The sequence below is a fragment of the Panthera leo genome, chromosome B1 (genome assembly GCF_018350215.1).
Source record: "Panthera leo isolate Ple1 chromosome B1, P.leo_Ple1_pat1.1, whole genome shotgun sequence".
Lineage (NCBI taxonomy): Eukaryota > Metazoa > Chordata > Mammalia > Carnivora > Felidae > Panthera > Panthera leo.
Window position 1 is genome coordinate 26,189,923 of NC_056682.1, and position 23,501 is coordinate 26,213,423.

Consider the following 23,501-nt stretch of genomic DNA (forward strand, 5'->3'; position numbering starts at 1 on the left):
GTGTGTGTCCCCGCAGGGGTGGAATTACTTTCCTAAACAACGGGACGGGGACGTGGATCTGGTGGCTCCAAGCCAGAGTCCAACATAATCTCTGTAGGGTCATAGACTTCAGGACTGGGAGAATTTGGAGATCGTTTTATCCAAATGCTGCCATCGGGGATGAGATGATGGATAAAAAAATAATGAGAGCTGATGACACATTAGCAAAGCCATAGAGCACCCTCCCTTCCCCTTACTAAGCTGTGGCATTCCTTCTTTCCAGTACACCAGGGGACGTGAGTGTCAGATGCTTGGAGAGAACACGCCAGCGGAGTTAGAATTTAGAATGTAAAACCGGCAAGGAACATTTATAGCGTTGGGAAGGGCAAGGCAGCAATAAAACACCAGGAAAAAAAAAAAAATAGAAACAGAAAACTGAATTGCAAAGTGCCTTCTTAGATGTTATTTGCAACACAGTACTCCAACAGCTTTCTTTTAAATCATACCTCTCTTCATGTTCACTGCTGGCCCCATCAAATCACACTTGGAAGATACCGGAATGCCATATGCTCTGAAGTTTTCTTTAAATTCGTTGTGTGCTCTGATTGCATAAGCCGCTTAAAAGGACCCTTCCGCGCTTAACAAAAACCTCCTAAGATATCATAACGATTTCTGCTGAAATGTTGTTGCTTTGGAACCAGATTCTATCGGATGCTTAATGGCATTCGGAGACACAATAGAGCAGCTCGGAGTTTTAAGAATATAGACGCGTTTTCCTCCCAGAGAGGCACCGAAGCCGGTGGTCAGAAGCTGGAATTGCAGTGTGGTAGACCTGGGTTCGAATCTCAGCTAAATGAGGCTATACGTGGATGTAAATGGCAGCTGTATTGTTAGGCAACAGTCAGCGTCGGCTCTGAATAACCCATACAGGCTGAGAAAGCCATAGACATGGGTGACAGAAGTAAGAATTTCGGTAGCATTTATATTTGGCTTTAAATCCTTGTATTCTGACTCATTCTTGCTTGGTGACATGTGTGGTCCCACGGTCCTCTGTCTCTCCCCACATTTCACGTCTTCAATCTGTTCTGTCAGCCTGTGGGTGAGCAGAATGATGCCCCCTCCCACACACACACCACCTGAAAAAGGTAAATTCGAATTCCCAGAACCTGTAAATTGTGATTTACTGTTGTTTTGGTTGCAGGGTATGAAGAAAATCTGGCCTCACACAGATATGTGTTGCCTGCAAAAGAAGTAACAGTCTTTTCAAAGGATATCTAAATGTAGACGTTCTTCTCTGGGTTGTTTTTTTTTTTTTTTAATGTTTATTTTTTATTTTTGAAAGAGAGAGGGAGAGAGAGAATCCCAAGCAGGCTCCACACTGACAGCAGGGAGCTCGTTGGCGGGGCTTGAACTCATGAACCGAACCGCAAGATCATGACCTGAGCTGAAGTCGGACGCTCAACCGAGCCACCCAGGCGCCCCAATATTCTTCTTTGATATTGTAATTTTCTTCCTCCTACAAAATATAGGTCCTGGCTCCCAGTACCTCAGAATGTGACCTTATTTGGAAATAGGGTCTATGCAGATTTACTCAAGTCCAGGTGAGGGCATTAGAGTGGGCCCTAATCCGATATGACTGGAATCCTCGTAAGACAGAACTGTGGACACAGACATTAGAGAAGAAGACGGTGTGAAGAGACACAGGGAGAAGGCCATGTGATGATGGCAGCAGAAATAGGAATTATGCTACTCAAGCCAAGGAGCACCTGAAGCTACCAGAAGCTGGAAGAGGAATGGACCTTTCTGCTACAGCTTTCGGAGCGAGCGTGGACCCCTTGATCGCAAACTCCTGGCCTCCAGAACTGTGAGGCAATAAATCTCTGTTCTTCCAAGCAACCCAGTTGCTGGTAGTTTGCCATGTCAGCCCTAGGAAATTGGTGTAGATACGAAGACCAAAATGGTCTTAAGCATCGTCATTTCTTAAAGGGTAATTGCAGTGTGGAATCTGAAACCATGTGAGTGACCGTTTCATACTGTTCTTATTAAAATCCACCAGCCTATTTTATACTTTGAATGGATCTTTCACCCATGCATGACTTTGTAACACCGTGCACTAATCATTTGGAAAATATGGGCTCGTTAAGTTATGCTGATAGTCCAAATGTTGACAGTTCCTATCATACAGTAGTTTAAAACTCACATTTGTCGCGGCGCCTGGGTGGCTTAGTCGGTTGAGCGTCCGACTTCGGCTCAGGTCATGATCTCGAAGTCCGTGAGTGCAAGCCCCATGTCAGGCTCTGTGCTGACAGCTCAGAGCCTGGAGCCTGTTTCGGATTCTGTGTCTCCCTCTCCCTCTGCCCCTCCCCTGCTTGTGCTCTATGTCTCTCTCAAAAATAAAATAAACATTTAAAAAAATCACATTTGTTAACATCACTACTGATATCATCCGGAAAGATTTTGACTATTGAGAAGATAGTAAGCTCCCGTTGGTGGACTCACGTTTTCAAATATTGTAATTCTCCCTTGACAGCTCAAATTATATCATTGGCGACAAATACAGTCAGTTGTTTTCCTTGAAGTGACACAAATGCACCATTCGTTTCTGAGGAACATGTTGCCAAGTACCCAAGTCTGAATAAACAGATGTTTATCATCACAAAATGGCGTTTAGTGAGAAGCGTGACTGGTTACGCTTGCAACTCAGGCAACTGCACAGGTGCTTGCCTCTTCTAAGTCGGGTGGGCAGCAGAAGGGCCTCGTGCAGACTTGCCATTTAGTAACAGAATATTTAAAAGCCATATACTACAAGGCTAAAATAATAAAATTAATAATTTTTACTGCACAAAGTACATTTTTAAGTGTTTCTTTAAGGCATATTTTTAAACTACAAGTATGTGGCAATGAGGAATAACTGACTACTAGTATGGTTTGGTGCCACCACCCTGATTCACGGTAAGGAGCCAGGGGTTTTACCACCACTGGTTTTTGTTTGTCTATTTACCCTCAGGGCAAATGTCAACACAACAAAAAAAGCAAATATTCTTTTAAAAATAGTTTTGACCTCGGAGGCCCACTGGTATCCATAGACCATCTTAGAAAGGAAAGGTCTCATATCCACCATATGTAAAGAGCTTTTACAACTCAATAATAAGACACAAAATGACCAGATTTTTTAACTGGTCAAATGTTTGAACAGTCACCTCACAAAAGTAGATATATGGCTGGCCGATAATACCTAAGGAGATTTCTCTCTCTCTTTTTTTTTCTTATAGAGATTTGTATACTTGAAATTGTCAGAGGAATACAAATGAGAACAAATTAGGTAGACCCAGCTTTACAAGCTAAAATTTAAAAACAACAACTCGATAATACCAAGTCAGGATGTGGAGCAACCAGAACTTTCTTTCATTGCTGGGAAGTGTGTAAAATACAACAACCGGTTTAGGAAAACCATTTGGCAGTTTCTTATAAAATTAAACATCTACTTAATATATGACCCAGTGATCCCTCTCCTAGTTGTTTAACAAAGAGAAGTGAAAACATGTGTTCGTACAAAGACTTTTACATGAATTTTATAGCAGCTTTATTTCCTCTAGCCCCAAGTTATACTAATGCAGATATTTATCAACAGTGCATCAACAGTGTGTGAAGTATGTCCACACAGTGGAAAACTATTCAGCAACAAAAAAGAACAAACTACTGGTAGGTCCAACAACATGGATAATTCTCACACCATTGTATTAAGGAAAAAAGACTGGCGCAGAAGAGTACATATTGTATGATTCCATTTATATGAAGGTCTGGAGCAGGAAAACTAAGCAATAGAATTCAGACCACTGGTTGACTGGGGCTGGTGACAGGGACTGAAAAGGCATAAAAGGAAACTTTTGGAGGTGATCGTGTGTGGGACGGCCATTGTACAGGTGTGTTCATTTGTTAGACCTCATTAGACCGTCCTCTTAAAATGAGGACATTTTATTGTAAACTATAGCTCAATAGATGCTTTTTTTTTCTTTTTAAGTGTTAGGCTCAGGCATTTCTTTTTTTTTTACTGAGATCTAGTTTGCTTTTAAAGGAAAACTAATTTAGGCGCTATTAAAACTATTACTGATCAAAGAAAAATATGGAAATAGCTCCAATTTATCTTATGAAGTTTGTGTAATTTTAACACTTCACAACAGACATATTGCATATGAAAGTGGAGGTTAAAAGTCTAAACACATTAAGGTAAATTATATCAAGTAGTTCAAAAAACATAATACTGAATAACAAGTACAGTTTATTTTGGTAAGGCAAAGTTCATTTATCATTAGGAAATCTTTAATATAATTAATTACCTCAACAATTAAAGGATTAATATTATATTATCCATATGATTTGGAAATATATGCTCAAAACCTTCGGTGAAATTCAGCAGCCATTCCTATAAGACAGGAAAGCAATGTACAATAAAATGTATCATAAAAGAAAGAAAAAATTTTGTATACCAATGCTGCTATATCCAGAAAACTTAATAATCACTAAGTTAAACTAAAATTAGTAAGAAAATTTGCTAGCATGGGTGGAAAAATACAACAGTATCTTCTCTTTAGGAAAGCAAAAAAGCAACTGAAATGTAAATATAAAAAAAATTTTAATAATAAAATCTATAAAATACTTAGAATAAAAAAGGCATAGGACATATGTTGGATTATACAAACTTACCAGGTTTTATTAATATTAAATACAATATATAGTAAGGGTTGCTGGGTGGCTCAGTCGGTTAAGCATCTGACTTCGGCTCACGTCACAATCTCAAGGTTCTACGTGTCACATTTGAGATACTAAGAGAAGCCCAGATACCTGATAAAACAGTATTTCTAGGTGTGTCCGTGAGGATGTTTCTGGAAGAGACTCACATTTGAAGCGGTAGACTGAGTAAAGACCACCCTCGTCAATGTGGCCTGATGTCGTCCAATCCATGGAGGACTCTGATAAGAACAAAAATATAGAGCAAGTTGTGAATTCTCTTCCTTCCTTCCACATATCTATATCAATATCTCCATTTGTACATCCTATTGGTTCTGTTCCTTTGGAGAACCTTGACTAATCCATCAGTGTCATGAAACGAATAGATGTCATCCTGAAGTTGAACCTTATACGTGAAACTGAAATCTGGACTTCAGCTCCTGGGCCTCTAGAGTTCTATCGGGTAATTTTTTGGCATCTGCAAGATTCTGCCTAGAAAAATCTTATATTTTTATACATACCTTACCAGGAGATTTGCATTTATGGTTATACCCCCAAATTTCAACCCATGTAAAGAAAACAAGACAGAAGAATTATGTGATATAATTTGCAATGCTGAACTCTTACGATTGGGATCTATTCTGCAGTCATTCTGAAACTTCATATTTTCACTGGTTTTTTTTGAAATTCAACATGTAGTGACAATGAACTAGTATCTTAGTAACCAGTGTCTTGCATATAGGAGATACACAATAAATATTGAATCACGTTGAGCAGCTGTTAATGATTGCTCTGCTGTTAAGGTTTTTTTTCTTATTTTTGACTTTCTAAATTAATGCCTCAGCCTTCTGATCAGATCTAGAAAATAAAGGTTGTTTTATGAAAGGTAACGTGCTTTATGAATTTAGTTGGCTAATATTAATACTGCACTCGTTCTCAGCTCTGATTGATTTGAAGAAAAGAACTGTTAAGAAATGAAACACAGTTCCCCATGCAGTAAGCTCCATAATTTGATGGGGCATCAAGCACTGAAGATTCAAAATAATGTAAGAGGTATATCCTACAATTTACAGCAGTGGTAACAGACCCACAAACCAATGATTATAATACAGTATGATAAATGCAATAGAGGAACTCACAAGTATGTCTTAGACACAAAGAGGAGACAGGGATTGGCCAGGGATAGACACAATCAGGGCAGGCTTCAGAGAGGTCATGATGTTGAGTTAATTTTTTTTTTAATGTTTATTTATTTTTGAGAGAGAGAGAGAGAGAGAGAGACAGAGAGCAAGGGCGAATGGGGGAGGGGCAGAGAAAGAGGGAGACACAGAATCCGAAGCAGGCTCTAGGCTCTGAGCTGTCAGCACAGAGCCTGATGCGGGGCTCAAACCTACGAGCCATGAGATCATGACCTGAACCAAAGTCAGACGCTTAACTGACTGAGCTACCCAGGCACCATAATATTGAGCTAATTTTTAAAAGACGTGCTATCTGTGTGTAGGACATTCCAGCCAGACAGAGTAGACCATATGAAGGTGCCAAGGTGTGTTTTAAGAAATTCCCGTTAATCCAGAGTTGCTGGAGTGAAGGCTTCTCCCGAGGCGGTGGCTAGCTAGGAAGCTGGACAGATAGGCAGGTCCCAATCATGAGGCGCCTGGTGAGCTACGCTGAAGAAAGTTCTGGGGAACTTTTGGACATCCAAGTAGGCATATGAAGATTCAAACTAGGCCCAGGCTGAGCCATCAAGAGGTAAAGAGGAGATCGGGCTGGGTGTAAGGGACCTGTAGGTATGGCCCTTCTAGGAGTTCTAACTAGTTGGAGCAGTGGTTCAGCAATGGGAAGTAAGAAACCAGACACACCTGCTCCCCTCTCACTAACCCCAGGAGTAGGGTAGAGCTGCCATAAACAGAATCTGCCAGGAAAGGAATGGTCTGGAGGCAAGGATGGGCAACAACCTTTATTTCAAAATCCATTGGCCATAGGTTCTTCAGTAACATTCATGTTCATAATTAGGATCTCAAAGAACCTTTTGAATTCTCCAAGATATATAGAAATGTAGTGACAAGGCAAAGGACTTGGAGTGAGCAGACCTGAATATTACTATAAAGCAACATTTTGTTGATTTTTTTTGTGTGCCACTTACGACCTGAGCCCCTTCTTAAGAGCACCTGAATCTCCTTGTAGAGAATCATGTCATTCCTGCTGTGGGGGCGTCTTGGTAGGAGCCCAGCCCCTGCCTCCCACTAATTTCCGGTGTCAGATTCATTCTCTGTCCTCCCCAGTAAGGGAGCTGGCATGTAACCCAAGCTTGGCTGATTCATCTCCCATGGGACTTTGAATTTGGAGCCAGCAACATTCCCAATCTCGAGGGAAAGCATTTAGGCTTTCTCCATTATATAAGATGTTCGCTATGGGTTTTTTTTTTATAGATGCCCTTTAACAGGTTGAGAAAGTTCCTTCTATTCCTGTTTTGTTCAGTATTTTTTTTTTTTTATCATGAAAGGGAGTTGAATTTTGTCAAGTGCTTTTTTTTAAGTCTATCGAGATGATCATGTGGTTTTTATCCTATTTTCTACTAATATGGTATATCATATTGATCTATTTTTAGATGTTAAACCAATGGTTTGGGTTGATCTCAGCCCATTAGCAGGGATGCTATCAGGTAGGAATGCCTGGGACACTCACCTGGGCCTGTACTATGCCCTGCAGCCTCCCACAGAAACTTCCAGATGAATGCTGTGCCTGGATTGGTCCTTGTGGTTCTTATTATGATTACAATGGGGTAAATTGCTACAAGGCTTTATGCCAATGATTGATATTAAAATTTATTTGGTGCCACATGTATTTTATTTTCTAACTGCGGGATTTGCTAATTTATGTATGTTTGAGCATCATGAATCGGCATCCATGAGCTGATTCACCAATACCTTATTTTCTGCCAAGCTGGGTAGCAGAGAACTGTGTGGGTGTCCATGCGTGTCTCAAACACTTAAAAGGAATAAATGTTGAACGATGACGTGCCAAGAGATATTATCCTGGAAAGGTTTCATGAAAGAGGTGGAATTTAAGCAGCCATTTGAAAGAAAAAAAGAAACACACTATAGAGGATCACTTATGTAGCAAGTGAGATCTATGTTAATTTCCCTAACTGTTGATTTGTCGCTTTTGCAAGCTGAACGGCTTTGGAGGCACCCATCTGTCTGAGTCTAAATACCAGAGAATCACCTTTCCCGAAGAACCTCCCTCGCTGGTGTCCATCTGGGCCATCTGAGTAACAGATTGCTAATACAACCTGGTTTGACAGGAGCTATTTTGAAAATGGCTGTGCTTGTCTCATCCAAGGTGATGACCTACTTCTCCACCAATGACTGTAACCATGTTTCTTGGGTTCTTCACCCCTTGCCCAAATCTGTGTCATTTATTATTTCAATTTAAAATGTTGCACTCTTCCAGGGCACTTGGGTAGCTCAGTCGGTTGAGCGGCTGACTCTTGATTTCGGCTCAGGCCATGATCCCAGCAGGGTCATGGGACTGAGCCCCATGAGCCCGCTTAAGAGTCTTTCTCACCCCTCTATCCCTCTCCCCCATTCACTTTCTTTCCTTCTGTCTCTAAAAAAGGTAAAAATAAAACAATAAAATGTTGCATTTTCCATTTCTCAAGAGTCATTATAATGTTATCGTCACTGGTAAAAATGAGTCATCTTAACTCCTTTTGCTGTGTCTCTCCAAAGAGCATATCCCGGGGACTCAACCTGGAGACACAGGGTGTCAAAGATCTTGAAGTTACAGAGAAGGAGAAAATAGTAAGTACCTTACTGGCATTTCATTTATAGCATTATTAGTCTTTATTTTAAAAATAGTGGCAAATGACAGCGTGAAATCATCACAAGCAGGGACCACAAAAGGTACAGATATAGCAGGACTTCAGAGCTGCAGTCGAATATTTGGGGACAGTGTCTATTCCAGTATGTTCTGTTTACATATTAAGTTTCTAACAAGAAAAGCATTCATTAGTGAATTTCCTCTGTACCGTACTAACAGTTTCCTTGTTGGTTCAATCAGGTGTTCACCAGGTCAAGTAAGTCCTCCTATTCTACCTGCTTGTCCCTCTCACATCGCACCCCCCCCCCCCATATGCCCCCTGTCTGCACCCCGGCTCCAGCCCCTGGCCCTCTCACATGCCCTTCTCAGCAGCTTGTGCTCAATGTCTGTGCTCAGCACCAGCGTGTTGGAAGCCGGTTATGTCTCCGCAGAGGCTGCTCTCCGACGTGGCCATGAGCAGTCTGGTGTTCCACGCAATTACAAACAGATCTTTATGTATCAGAGATTTTCTTTCTCTGTTTTTTTTTACCAAATATTGCAAGAGCATGACTAAAAGAAAGCTAAAGCGATCTGATTTCACTAGACTTTTGAAAAGTGTGGCTTGATATTTCATTTACTGGATTTTTTTTCTTCCCTGCTCCCTCCCTTTCTTTCCTTCTTTCCTTTTTTATCTTTTGTGGCGGTGGTGGTTTTTGTTATCTTGATTTGGTTCTGGTTTAGGTTTGTCCTGGCAACATTTGAAGATCACACTCATTTGTTGATAGAACAACAATAAAATTTACTGCCCAGGAAGATCTGGGCAGTGAACTGGGGAAAGAAAGCAGCGGTCTAGAGATGAAGGGATCGAATTCTTCCCTTGGCCATGCTACGGATTTGCTCTGTGACATGTATTAAGCTTTGGAGCCCCTCTGGACTTCGTGTACAATATCAGATGGTGGAAACTGATTCTCTCCCAGATCTTTCTTGACTTCAGCATTCTATGAATTGAAAACCAGATTGTCACAAACATCTAAAAACACTCCCGAAAACCTGTAAGAAAGGGATTTTGAGAAAATGGCAGGTTAACTGTACATTTCCAGACCCTCCAATCTCCCACCTCCTCGCTAAGGCCGCCCAACAACTGAGAAAAGTATGACATGACAGCAGGTGTCCATGGCTGGGGCATCATCTTTTTAATGCTTTAAAATACAGACAGATTGTGCTCACTTCGGCAGCACATATCCTAAAATTGGACCGACACAGAGAAGATTAGCGTGGCCCCTGCACAAGATGACACACAAGTTTGTGAAGGCTTTCATATTTTTTATGTATATACAGTGGAATACTGCTCAGCGATGAAAAATAACGAAATCTTGTCATTTGCAACAACGTGGATGGAACTAGAGTGTATTCTGCTAAGCAAAATAAGTCAGAGGAAGACAGATATCATATGATTTCACTCCTATATGGAATTTGAGAAACAGAACAGATGAACATAGGGGAAGGGAAGGAGAAGTAAGATAAACACAGAGAGGAAGGCAAACCATAAGAGACTTAAATACAGAGAACAAACTGAGGGTTGATGGGGGTGGGAGGTGGGTTAAATGGGTGATGGGCATTAAGGAGGGCACTTGTTGGGATGAGTACTGGGTGTCATATGTAAGAGATAAATCACTGAGTTCTACTCCTGAAGCCAATACCATACTGTACGTTAACTAACTTGCACATAAAATAAAATAAAATAAAATAAAATAAAATAAAAGACAGGGATCTTCCCACCGCAAAAACAGCAAAATCCCCCCTCCACTGTCAGACTAATTCACCAACTCATTCACCATTTCCTGCCAGTTCACCACTTGCCATGGTTTTCAACAGCCTGACTTTGGTCCTGCCCACGAGCGGGCAGGAAGTGAGGCGGGGCGGGCAGGCTGCCTAAGAACAGGTGGTTTCTTTTGAAGTAGAACCAGCAGACAAGACCGGGGAAAATTTTAATAAGTACATAAAAATAACTTTGGAGATGTAATTGGAGCCAAAGAAGACTTTCAGAAGTTCAAATTCTGATTTACAAATTTAAATGTATTTAAATATATTTTTATTTTGGAGAGAGAGCCAGAGAGGGGCAGAGAGAGAGGGAGACAGAGAATCCCAAGCAGGCTCCCTGCTTTCCATCCAATCTCTGCGCAAAGTGTGAGAGAGGGAGACAGAGATTGGATGCGGGCCTGGATAGGAAGACCCTGAGGTCATGACCTAGAGTGAAATCAAGAGTCGGACACTCAACCAACTGAGCCACCCGGGTGCCCCTGATTTATAAACTTAGAAATTCAGCAGACATGGGGCATCCAGGTGGCTCAGTTAAGCATCCAACTCCTGATTCGGCTCAGGTCATGATCTCAGGTCCGGGGGTTCGAGGCCCACATGTGGCTCTGAGCTGACAGTGCGGAGCTTGCTTAGGATTTTCTCTCTCTCCTTCTCTCTTTGTCCCTTCCCTACTCATACTCTGTCTGATTCTCTCTCTCTCTCTCAAAATAAATAAATAAACATGAAAAAAGTATATAAACAGCAGACATGAGAAGTATAGTGGTCAATGCTGAGAGCTGAACTGGGATTTGGGGAGAAGAAAGGGAAAAAGTAGCTGAGTACACTGAACAAAATACAAAGAAACAGAAAATATGAACGAAGAGATAAGAATGAACCTGGCCTAGAGATTTATTATGTGAATAATAGAGTTTCCGAGGGAGAAAAAGCCCTGGATGGAGAAAAAGTAATGCTTGTATAAGCATATAAGAAAACTTCCCTAAGCCAAAGAGAGGCTATTTTCTGTTACAAGGTGCTCGCCAATTCCCAGGCAAAATGAGAACAGACATATATCTGGCCACACATCATTGAAATTTCTGAACCCTGAGAATGGAGAAAACACATTTCAGACAGACAAAACGGTACTTGCATAAAAAGAGAATCTAGGCTAGCACCAAATGTCTCATTTGCAGGCTTGGGGTAGAAAAGGGCTGTGATCTGGGAACTGTGCACAGAGGCATACATTCAGATGTGAGGGCAAAAGAGGGGTATTTGGGGTTGTTCAAGAATTCAGAAATATATCACCCTCATTCCATTACCAAGGAAACTACACGACACTCCAATAAAAGGAAAAATTAATTCAATTCCAAGACTTCACAACAGGGGGGAAAAAGTAAAAATACCAAAAAATTGTGACAAGCATATATTTACCTACAAAATGTATAATTTAAATTGATAAGGCATAATGCAAATGAGTCCATCAATATATATTGTTGTGCCCTCTCTCTCTCTTCCTTCCTTCTTTTTTCTTCAAGCATGTATTTATATCAATATGAACTGATAGACTCTTACTTTACCCTTTTTGTTATAATCCAACACTACTTTAAAAAATCTTCTTGCTCAAATTGTTCTTATGTGTGTACAGGAAGGAAGGAGGGAGGGAGGAAGGGAGAAAGGAAGGAAGGGAGACCCAAGAAAGAATCCAAGTACCTTACAGTAACACAGTATTTGCCTATATTGCCTCATTTGGGGGCATTGGTGGGGGGGTCAACAATTGAAAATAAATCTTGAGGGGCACCTGGGTGGCTTAGTCAGTTAAGCCTCCAATTTAGGCTCAGGTCATGATCTCACGGTCTGTGAGTTCCAGCCCCACATTGGGCTCTGTGCCGACAGCTCACAGAATCCTGCTTCGGATTCTGTGTCTCCCTCTCGCTCTGACCCTCCCCCACTCACGCTCTGTCTCTCACTCCTTCACAAATAAATAAACATTAAAAAATAAATTAATTAAAAAAAGAAAAGAAATCCTGAACGCTTTTCAGCAATTTGCTTACTTTAGCAGCATGGACAAAGTAATTCTGAAACTACTGTAGCTGAATGGGAACTGAGGAAATGACTACACCTGCTGATATTGTTGGAAGCCTAGTTCTCACGGTGGAGGAAGGACACACAAATCTGACTCCCGCTGCCAAATCTGAGACGATTCAAGCGTCAAAATAATTAAGTACAGTACTGAATTACAAGCCATTGAAAACCTAGGGATTAACCAGTCTGTGCCCATAGATTAGGTAGATAGATAGATAGATAGATAGATTAGATAGATAGAATTAGGGCTGTCCTTCCAGGTGAATGTCAAGTGCTCACTGGTAAATGTGTAGGGCATGATAGAGCTGGAAAAATCGCTACTTTGCGAACAGCATGAGGAATGACTGGATCAGGCAAGAATCACCAGTGGATGATAAATCTAGGGGGGAGTTTCGATCGGCAGCAGGAGGGCCGCATGACAAAAAGGTATATCACTCCAGACTGCTTATTAGTTGCAAGGGAGAGAAAGGAAAACCATAATGATAGAGTGGAGAATCAGTCAACAGCCTGCCGTAGGTGATCAAAATTCACATCAGCAGTGGAGGGCAGGTAGATGTTGTGTGAGGGCACACGAGGTAAACTGAGGAAGACACAGCTCACTTGTCGAGAATGAGATGAGGGCACGTGACCTGAGTCAATCATGACTGAATAATCAGAAAAGCACAGAACAACATGATAACAATAGAAACAACGTCATATATTTTTAAATGTCAGGGGAAACTGTACTCTTATAAAACGTGAATCTCTTCCAAAGAAGACACCCAGATGGCCAACAGACACATGAAAAGATGCTGAACATCACTCGTCGTCAAGGAAATACAAATCAAAACCACAGTGAGGTGTCACCTCACACTTGTCAGAATGGTTAAAACCAAAAACACAAGAAACAAGTGTTGGCTAGGATGTGGAGCAAAGGGAACCTTCGTGCCCTGTTGGTGGGAATGCAAACCAGTGCAGCCACTGTGGAAAACAGTATGGAGGATTCCTCAAAAAATTAAAAATAGAATTACAATATAATCCCATAATCCATTATTGGGTGTTTACCCAAAGAAAATGAAAACACGAATCCCAAAAGACATATGCACCCCTATGTTTACTGCAGAATTATTTGCAATAACCAAGGCATGGAAGCAACCCAAGTGCCCATCTGTAAGTAAATGGATAAGGAAGAGTCTGTGTGTGTATATATATATTTATTATATATATATATATATATATACACACACACACACACACACACACACACATATACACACACACACACACACATATACATATACACACACATATATATATAGACATACATACATATAGGAATATTACTCAGCCATGAAAAAGAATGACATCTTGCCATTTGCAACAACAGGGATGGACCTAGAAGGTATATAGTTGAGTGAAATAAGTCAGACAGAGAAAGACAAATATCATAAAATTTCACGCATGTGTGGAATTTAAGAAGTAAAACAAATGAACAAAGGTAAAACAACATAAACCAAAAAACCCCAGACTCAAATACAAAGAACAAACTGGTCGTTACCAGAGGGGAGGTGGGTGGGGGGATGGATAAAATAGGTGAAGGGAATTAAGAGCACATTTATCATGATGAGCACTGAGTAATGTATACAATTGTTGAAATTGATATAACCCTGAACGTTAATTACCCTTCAATTTAAAAAAATGTGAATGCCATAAAATACCAAGAAAGGCTGTAGAGATTTCCAGACCAAAGGAGGCTAAAGAGGCACACCCAAAAGTGACACTTAGCCTCAGACATGGCCTTTCCCTGGAGGGTGGGACTGCCATAAAAAGCATTATTAGGTCAACGGACAAAAATATTAACTCTACATTAAATTAAATTATTATAACAAAATGTCTGAAATTATAATTATACTATGGAAATTGTGAGAGAATATCACTCTTCTTAGGAAGTACACACATAGTGTTTAAGGATAAGAGTAGCTATTCCGGGGGGGGGGGGGGGGCACTGGGTGGCTCAGTCAGTTAAGCGTCTGACTTTGGCTCAGGTCGTGATCTCATGGTTCATGAGTTTGAGCCCCACATCAGGCTCTGTGCTGACAGCTCGGAGCCTGGAGCCTGCTTTGGATTCTGTGTCTCCCTCTCTCTCTGCCCCTCCCACACTTGCACTCTGTCTCTCTCTGACTCTCAAAAATAAATAAATGTAAAAATAATTTTTTAAGAGTAGATATAAGGGTATATATGTAACTTACCCTGAAAAGATAGGATTACATCTGTGTGTGTGTGTGTGTGTGTGTGTGTGTGTGTGTGCATAGAAAGTAAATAGAGGTTAGAGGAAATTGGAGTAAAATGTTAATAGGTAAGTCTGACAAAGAGCATTGTAGATGTTCTTTGTACTAGTTTTGTTTTTCTAATCGTATAATTGTTTTCAAACAAAGTCAGCGTAGAGAATCCACAACGACAAATTCTAATTTTATGAACAAGATATAAGGGTCAGGAATGGGAGAATGAATACATAAGAAAGCAAAAGTATTCCTAATGTCCCAGTTAGGTTGGTAGGGAAGACAAGAATGATGTTAAATCTTTAGAGGGTCAAGGGGACTCTGTGATTCCAGCACACTGATGGAGATTTCCAACTTTAAGGAGGAGGCAAAACATAAGAGCTATATAGTAAAAGTGTATCGCTTGAGACAAAGCGGGGTGGGGAAAAGAACTTAAAAAATGAATGTCTTGATTAACCCAGAAGAAATGTGAAAAGAGGAAAAGCATGAACAACAATATATTTAATAAATGGTTAAATATAAAGTAAGAAGGAAGGTAGGAAATCATACTATCAGAATGGATGTGAAGGGGTTGAAATCCAGTGTCAGATGATAGGACTCTCAGACTGGGTTAAGAAATAGTATCAAGCCATATGCTCTTTACAAAACACATATTTTAAATTCTTCCTGGAAAATTTGAAAATTAAGGGACAGGTAAATATAAATCAGGCATATGCAAACCAAATAGTATCCAGCGAAAGGAAATTCAAAAGCAATCATTTTGATATTGGCTGTAGGAGAGCCACACGGGTTTGCAAATGAGGGATCATTTTAACCCTCTCCATCTTCTGTCTACACTTTGGAAGGATGGCATTGTTTCCTTAGCAACCCACTTGAAAGGGAGAGCTTGCTCCCCCATGAATAACATTAATGGTGGCTGTCACAGGCCATAATTTGGAAGCTCTCTCTTTAAATGTTGAACTTAACCTAATGATGTCCTATTCCTGAAGACATTCGGATTTTTTTTTTTTTTAACAGAAAGAAATACAAATGCCTGATTTAGGAGGAGTTTGTACTAGTGAACTCATATCTTCATTCACGCTGAAGAACGGATAAGATGGCGTCAAATGATGTTGAATCCACTAACATTACGGATGCTAAAAACTTCCAGGTATTCTTTGTTAAGTCGCTACAAAGTGAGTAGTGGACCCCCTACCGGACAGTCCCAGGAAAGGCTTTGTGGACGAACTTCTTTCTCCACGCCTGAGTTTCTGCTGCCACCTACAGTCCAGTCTGGGCACAGCACTTTGCCCTTCGTGCTATTTTTCACAGTTGCCACAAGATCCCTTAAACATTGTATTTGCTGACTCTTGCACAATGGGTATGGTCTGTATCCAGGCCAGGACCTGCAGACATACATCTACATGTCAGGGAGAAAAATGATACAATTAATTCGTACCAGGAACAGCTTCCCTTGCGAGGCCCTGAGATGATCTCTGAGTCACACATCCCAGCATTAACATTCTCACCCAGGAAATTCCACTTCGTCAACGCTCACCCCTGCTTCTCCCCTCCTGGATTAGCCGGAGGTTGAGATGAGGCCCCACCCAGCCCACACTGTCACTCCAGTGGAAATAAGAATGATAATATTCACAAGAAACACCAGCATTTCTTTCACGCTTCCTGTGTGCCAAGGCACCTTGCCTGTGTATGGCCCCATTTATTCTTCATGATACGATAAGAGAGTCATTCTTATCCCCCCCCCCCCTTTTTTTATGGACGGGGAAACAAATCAAGGCTCAGAAAAATCAAGTTGCTTGTCCAAAAAACTAATAGAACTAACAAGTGGTAAGCCCCAGGTTTAAACCCAAATCTGTGGTTCGAAGTCAACAATTCTCAGGGTTCCTGGGTGGCTCAGTCGGTTAAGCGTCCGACTCTTGATTTTGGCTCAGGTTATGATCTCAGGGTCTTGAATTCGAGTCCCACGTTGAGCTCTGTGCTGGCAGCATGGAGCCTGCTTGGGATTCTCTCTCTCTCCTCTCTCTGCCCCTCCCCACCTCCCTCTCTCTCTGTCAAAATAAATAAATAAACTTTAAAAACAACTCTTTACACTATGACATGCTTGATCTGCTCAAGTATATGGGAAGATCACCTCCACAGGTATCTTTTGGGAGTGTCCCATTCCCCAAAACTCTAGAGCAACTGAGCACATGAAATTGCTAAGTTCTTGAAAAGTCAAATGAGTAAAATGGCCATATTAGGTGAGGACGCTAGCTTCAATGAGCTGTTCACCTGGTAAAAGAGATTGCCGCACGTCCCTTCCTTCCTCCTTTCCTTCCTTCCTTCCTTCCTTCCTTCCTTCCTTCCTTCCTTCCTTCCTCCCCCCATTCATTCATGTCAACAGGTCCCTGGAGCTGTGTGGGCCACATAAACCAAACCACGATACAATGTAGTAGTTTCACCAACAGGGGTTCTCGGGGCACACGGGGCACAGTATGATGCACCCATCATCTGCCCACATTCATCTCGAGTCAATTACTGCTTTTCCTTCTTCACATACCTTCTTCATGAAAACTGAGACTTCCTCAAACTACAAACAATGTGTCCAAGGATGAGGCAAACCTTTCTTTCCATTGCTATTGGTTTTCAGTTTACATTTTTCTTAACTTTTTCCACGTAAATTCTCTAACTTGAAACGTGTTCATTGGATCACATCACACATCATCAAGGGATTTTTCAGGGCAGTTTTTCCTTTGCTTGGCTTTACCCTATCTTCTCCCTCCCCTGTGCTCCTCAGGACGGTCCCCATTTGTCAGGGTAACACATATTACAAATATTACATTTCTGCTCCGTGTTTATATGTTCATGTGTGGACATATAAATACCTATGCATTGGGGGGAAGAAAAGCCAAGAAAAAAAAGCTTTTTTCTGTGCATACCTATAACATGTTCAAAGCTATTGTTTGGTTGTTACCTTTCACCCGTTCGGTATCCGTACACTCTTTCAGCTGGAAGGTTCCAGAACCCACCTGATTCAACTCCTGCCTGATGAGTGACTCTACCTCAGATTATTCTCCCCTTAAAGATCTTCCAGACCAAAGGCTCAGTTGTGACCCCGGGGAAGGTGAAAAAATATTTCTGTTTTGTCTTCTGGGGGCAGACACAATGTTCTCTTACATGTAAGTAACACCTTTCCCCACTTGATTTAAAACCATTTTACAGAGTACCTATTTGTTGGATACTCTGTTTCTCAAATCCTTAAAAGTTATGTGAGAAAACAAAACCTGCCCTAAAGGAGTAAGTACTGATGATACCAGGGGGAATTTAAGGAATGGTAAGAAAACAGGCTCTAAAGTCTCACCAAGTGCTCTCAAGCCCCAGCCCAGCAGCCGCAGGCTGTGTGGCATTGGGCAAGCCAGTTCCCCTCTCTGCGCCTCTGTGCAAACATTACAAACTTTTTGTTTTAATTATTGAGATGATACATGCAAAGCATTTAGCAAAAGCCAAGACTTTGGCATTAGTGATAGATTTTTTAAATTAATTAATTAATTAATTTGTTTTTTAATTGGGTGGGGGTTGGTAGAATTGTACTTTAATGTGTCTCTGTTCACTAGCAGAACAGGAATTTTCCAATGGCACTTATATTTTCCTGAATGAAATGATTTATTTGTTTATTAAAGTTATAATTCTGTAACCCACATAAGATTCCAAGATTAAAAAGTCCTAAGGATATACCACACATTGATAAACTATAGGTTTATTTATTTTTTCTAATTTTATTTTTTATTTTTTAAAATTTACATCCAAATTAGTTAGCATCTAGTGCAGCAATGATTTCAGGAGTAGATTCCTTAGTGCCCCTTACCCATTTGCCCATCCCCCCTCCCACAACCCCTGCAGTAACCCTCTGTTCTCCATATTTATGAGTCTCTTCTGTTTTGTCCCCCTGCCTATTTTTATATTATTTTTGTTTCCTTTCCCTTATGATCATCTGTTTTGTCTCTTAAAGTCCTCATATGAATGAACTCATATGATTTTTGCCTTTCTCTGACTAATTTCACTTAGCATAATACCCTCTAGTTCCATCCACATAGTTGCAAATGGCAAGATTTCATTCTGTTTGATTGCCAAGTAATACTCCATTGTATATATACACCACATCTTCTTTATCCATTCATCAGTCAATGGACATTTGGGCTCTTTCCATTCTTTGGCTATTGCTGATAGTGCTGCTATAAACATGGGGGTATATGTGTCCCTTCAAAACAGCATACCTGCATCCTTTGGATAAATACCTAGTAGTGCAATTGCTGGGTCGTAGGGTAGTTCTATTTTTAGTTTTTTGAGGAACCTCCATACTGTTTTCCAGAGTGGCTGCACCAGCTTGCATTCCCACCAACAATGCAAAAGAGATCCTCTTTCTCCGCATCCTCACCAACATCTGTTGTTGCCTGAGTTGTTCATGTTAGCCATTCTGACAGGGGTAAGGTGATATCTCATGGTGGTTTTGATTTGTATTTCCCTCATGATGAGTGATGTTGAGCATTTTTTCATGTGTCAGTTGGCCATCTGGATGTCTTCTTTGGAGAAGTGTCTATTCATGTATTTTGCCCATTTCTTCACTGGATTATTGGTTTTTTGGGTGTTGAGTTTGATGAGTTCTTTATAGATTTTGGATACTAACCCTTTATCTGATATGTCATTTGCAAATATCTCCTCCCATTCTGTCGGTTGCCTTTTAGTTTTGCTGATTGTTTCCTTCGCTGTGCAGAAGCTTTTTATTTTGATGAGGTCCCAGTAGTTCATTTTTGCTTTTCTTTCCCTTGCCTCCAGAGACGTGTTGAGTAAGAAGTTGCTGTGGCCAAGATCAAAGTGGTTTTTGCCTGCTTTCTCCTTGAGGATTTTGATGGCTTCCTGTCTTACATTGAGGTCTTTCATCCATTTTGAGTTTATTTTTGTGTATGGGGTAAGCAAGTGGTCCAGGTTCATTCTTCGGCATGTTGCTGTCCAGTTTTCCCAGCACCACTTGCTGAAGAGACTGTCTTTATTCCATTGGATATTCTTTCCTGTTTGGTCAAAGATTAGTTGGCCATAGGTTTGTGGGTCCATTTCTGGGTTCTCTATTCTGTTCCATTGATCTGAGTGCCTGTTCTTTTGCCAGTACCATACTGTCTTGATGATTCTTTGTAGTATAGCTTGAAGTCCGGGATTGTGATGCCTCCTGCTTTGGTTTTCTTTTTCAAGATTGCTTTGGCTATTTGGGGTCTTTTCGGGTTCCATACGAATTTTAGGATTATTTGTTCTAGCTCTGTGAAGAATGCTGGTGTTATTTTGATAGGGATCGCGTTGAATATGTAGATTGCTTTGGGTAGTACCGACATTTTAACAATATTTGTTCTTCCTATGCAGGAGCATGGAATCATTTTCCATTTTTTTGTGTCTTCTTCAATTACTTTCATAAGCTTTCTATAGTTTTCAGTGTATAGATTTTTCACCTCTTTGGTTAGATTTATTCCTAGGTATTTTAAGTTTTTTTTGTGCAACTGTGAATGGGATTGATTCTCTGATTTCTCTTTGTCATTTCATTGTTGGTGTATAGGAATGCAACCGATTTCTGTGCGTTGATTTTATACCCTGAAAATTTGCTGAATTCATGAATCAATTCTAGCAGTTTTTTGGTGGAATCCTTTGGGTTTTCCTTATAGAGTATCATGTCATCTTCGAAGAGTGAAAGTTTGACCTCCTCCTGGCCAATTTGGATGCCTTTTATTTCTTTGTGTTGTCTGATTGCAGAGGCTAAGACTTCCAATACTGTTGAATAACAGTGGCGAGAGTGGACATCCCTGTCTTGTTCCTGACCTTAGGGGGAAAGCTCTCAGTTTTTCCCCATTGAAGATGATATTAGTGCGGGGTCATTCATATATGGCTTTTATGATCTCGAGGTATGCTCCTTCTATCCCTACTTTCTTGAGGGTTTTTATCAAGAAAGGATGCTGTATTTTGTCAAATGCTTTCTCCGCTTCTGTTGAGAGGATCATGTGGTTCTTGTCCTTTATTTTATGATGAATCACATTAATTATTTTGCAGATATTGAACCAGCCCTGCATCCCAGGTATAAATCCTGCTTGGTCGTGGTGAATAATTTTTTTAATGTATTATTGGATCTGGTTGGCTAATATCTTGTTGAGGATTTTTGCATCCATGTTCATCAGGGAAATTGGTCTATAGTTCTCCTTTTTAGTGGGGTCTTTGTCTGGTTTTGGAATCAAGGTAATGCTGGCTTCATAGAAAGAGTTTGGAAGTTTTCCTTCCGTTTCTATTTTTTGGAACAGTTTCAAGAGAGTAGGTGTTAACTCTTTCTTAAATGTTTGGTAGAATTCCCCTGGAAAGCCATCTGGCCCTGGACTCTTGTTTTTTGGCAGATTTTTGATTACTAATTTGATTTCCTTACTGGTTATGGGTCTGTTCAAATTTTCTATTTCTTCCTGTTTCAGTTTTTGTAGTGTATATGTTTCCAGGAATTTGTCCATTTCTTCCAGATTACCCATTTTATTGGCATATAATTGCTCATGATATTCTCTTATTGTTTTTATTTCTGCTGTGTTGGTTCTGATCTCTCCTCTTTCATTCTTGATTTTATTTATTTGGGTCCTTTCCTTTTTCTTTTTGATCAAACTGGCTTTAAACTGGTTTATCAATTTTGTTAATTCTTTCAAAGAACCAGCTTCTGGTTTCATTAATCTGTTCTACTGTTTGTTTTTTTTCATTTCGAAAGCATTAATTTCTGCTCTAATCCTTATCATTTCCTGTCTTCTGCTGGTTTGGGGTTTTATTTACTGTTCTTTTTCTGGCTCCTTAAGGCGTAAGGTTAGGTTGTGTATCTGAGATCTTTCTTCCTTCTTTAGAAAGGCCTGGGTTGCTATATACTTTCCTGTTATGACCGCCTTTGCTGCGTCCCAGAGGTTTTGGGTTGTGGTGTTATCATTTTCATTGACTTTCATATACTTTTTATTTTCCTCTTTAATTGCTTGGTTAGCCCATTCATTCTTTAGTAGGATGTGCTCCAAGTATTTTTTACCTTTCCAAATTTTTTCTTTTGGTTGATTTCGAGTTTCATAGCATTGTGGTCTGAAAATATGCACGGTATGATCTCAATCTTTTTGAACTTGCTGAGGGCTGATTTGTGTCCCAGTATATGGTCTATTCTGGAGAACGTTCCATGTGCACTGGAGAAGAATGTATATTCTGCTGCTTTAGGATGAAATGTTCTGAATATATCTGTGAAGTCATCTGGTCCAGTGTGTCATTCAAAGCCATTGTTTCTTTGCTGATTTTTTGATTAGATGATCTGTCCATTGCTGTGAATGGGGTGTTGAAGTCTCCTACTTTTATGGTATTACGATTGATGAGTTTCTTCATGTTTGTGATTAATTGATTTATATGTTTGGGTGCTTCCACATTTGGCACATAAATATTTACAATTGTTAGGTCTTCTTGGTGGATAGACCCTTGATTATGATATAATGCCCTTCTGCATCTCTTGATACAGTCTTTATTTTAAAGTCTAGATTGTCTGATGTAAGTATGGCTACTCCAGCTTTCCTCTGTTGACCATTAGCATGATAGATGGTTCTCCATCCCCTTATTTTCAATCTGAAGGTGTCTTTAGGTCTAAAGTGGGTCTCTTGTAAACAGCATATAGATGCATCTTGTTTTCTTATCCATTCTCTTACCCCATGTCTTTTGATTGTAGCATTGAGTCCATTGACATTTAGAGTGAGTACTGAAAGATATGAATTTATTGCCATTATGATGCTTGTAGAGTTGGAGTTCTGGTGGTGTTCTCTGGTCCTTTCTAATCTTTGTTTGTTTTTGGTATTTATATATGTATATTCATCTTTTCTCCCCTCAGAGAGTCCCCCTTAAAATTTCTTGCAGGGCTGGTTTAGTAGTCACAACCTCCTTTAATTTTTGTTTTTCTGGGGAACTTTTTACCTCTCCTATTTTGAATGACAGGCTTGCTGGATAAAGAATTCTTGGCTGCATATTTTTCTGATTCAGCACGTTGAATATATCCTGCCACCCCTTTCTGGCCTGCCCAGTTTCTGTGGATAGGTCTGCTGCAAACCTGATCTGCCTTCCCTTGTAGGTTAAGGACTTTTTTTCCCTTGCTGCTTTCATGATTCTCTCCTTGCCTGAGTATTTTGTGAATTTGACTATGATATATATGCCTTGTTGATGGTCGGTTTTTGTTGAATCTAATGGGGGTCCTCTGTGTTTCCTGGATTTTGATGTCTGTGTCTTTCCCCAGGTTAGGAAAGTTTTCTGCTATGATTTGCTCATATAACCCTTCTACCCCTATTTCTCTCTCTTCCTCTTCTGGGACCTCTATGATTCTGATGTTGTTCCTTTTTAGAGTCACTGATTTCTCTTAGTCTTAAATCGTGCTTTTTTGCCTTAATCTCCCTCTTTTTTTCTGCTTCATTATTGTCTATAAGTTTGTCCTCTATATCACTAATTCTCTGTTCTGCCTCATCTATCCTTGATGCTGCAGCATATATCTGTGATTGCAGCTCAGTTATAGCATTTTTTATTTCATTATGGCTATTTTTTTTACTTCTTTTGTCTCTGCAGAAAGGGATTCTAATCTATTTTTGACTCCAGCTAGTATTCTTATTGTCGGGATTTTAAATTCTGGTTCAGACATCTTGCTTGTATCTGTGTTGGTTAAATCCCTGGCTGTCATTTCTTCATGCTCTTTCTTTTGGGGTGAATTTCTTTGTTTTGTCATTTTGAAGAGAGAAAGGAATTAATGAGGTAGAAAAATTGAAATTAATTTTTTAACGTTTATTTATTATTGAGAGACAGAAAGACACAGAG

At 40.2% G+C, this 23,501-nt stretch overlaps 1 non-coding gene across 1 annotated transcript; it reads left to right on the forward strand.

The window, feature by feature from the left end:
- Nucleotides 1–9,727: 9,727 nt before the first annotated feature.
- LOC122218757 lies at nucleotides 9,728–9,833 on the forward strand. Its single transcript, XR_006202089.1, has one exon. It is a non-coding gene; the product is annotated as a U6 spliceosomal RNA (small nuclear RNA).
- The last annotated feature ends 13,668 nt before the right edge of the window (nucleotides 9,834–23,501 follow it).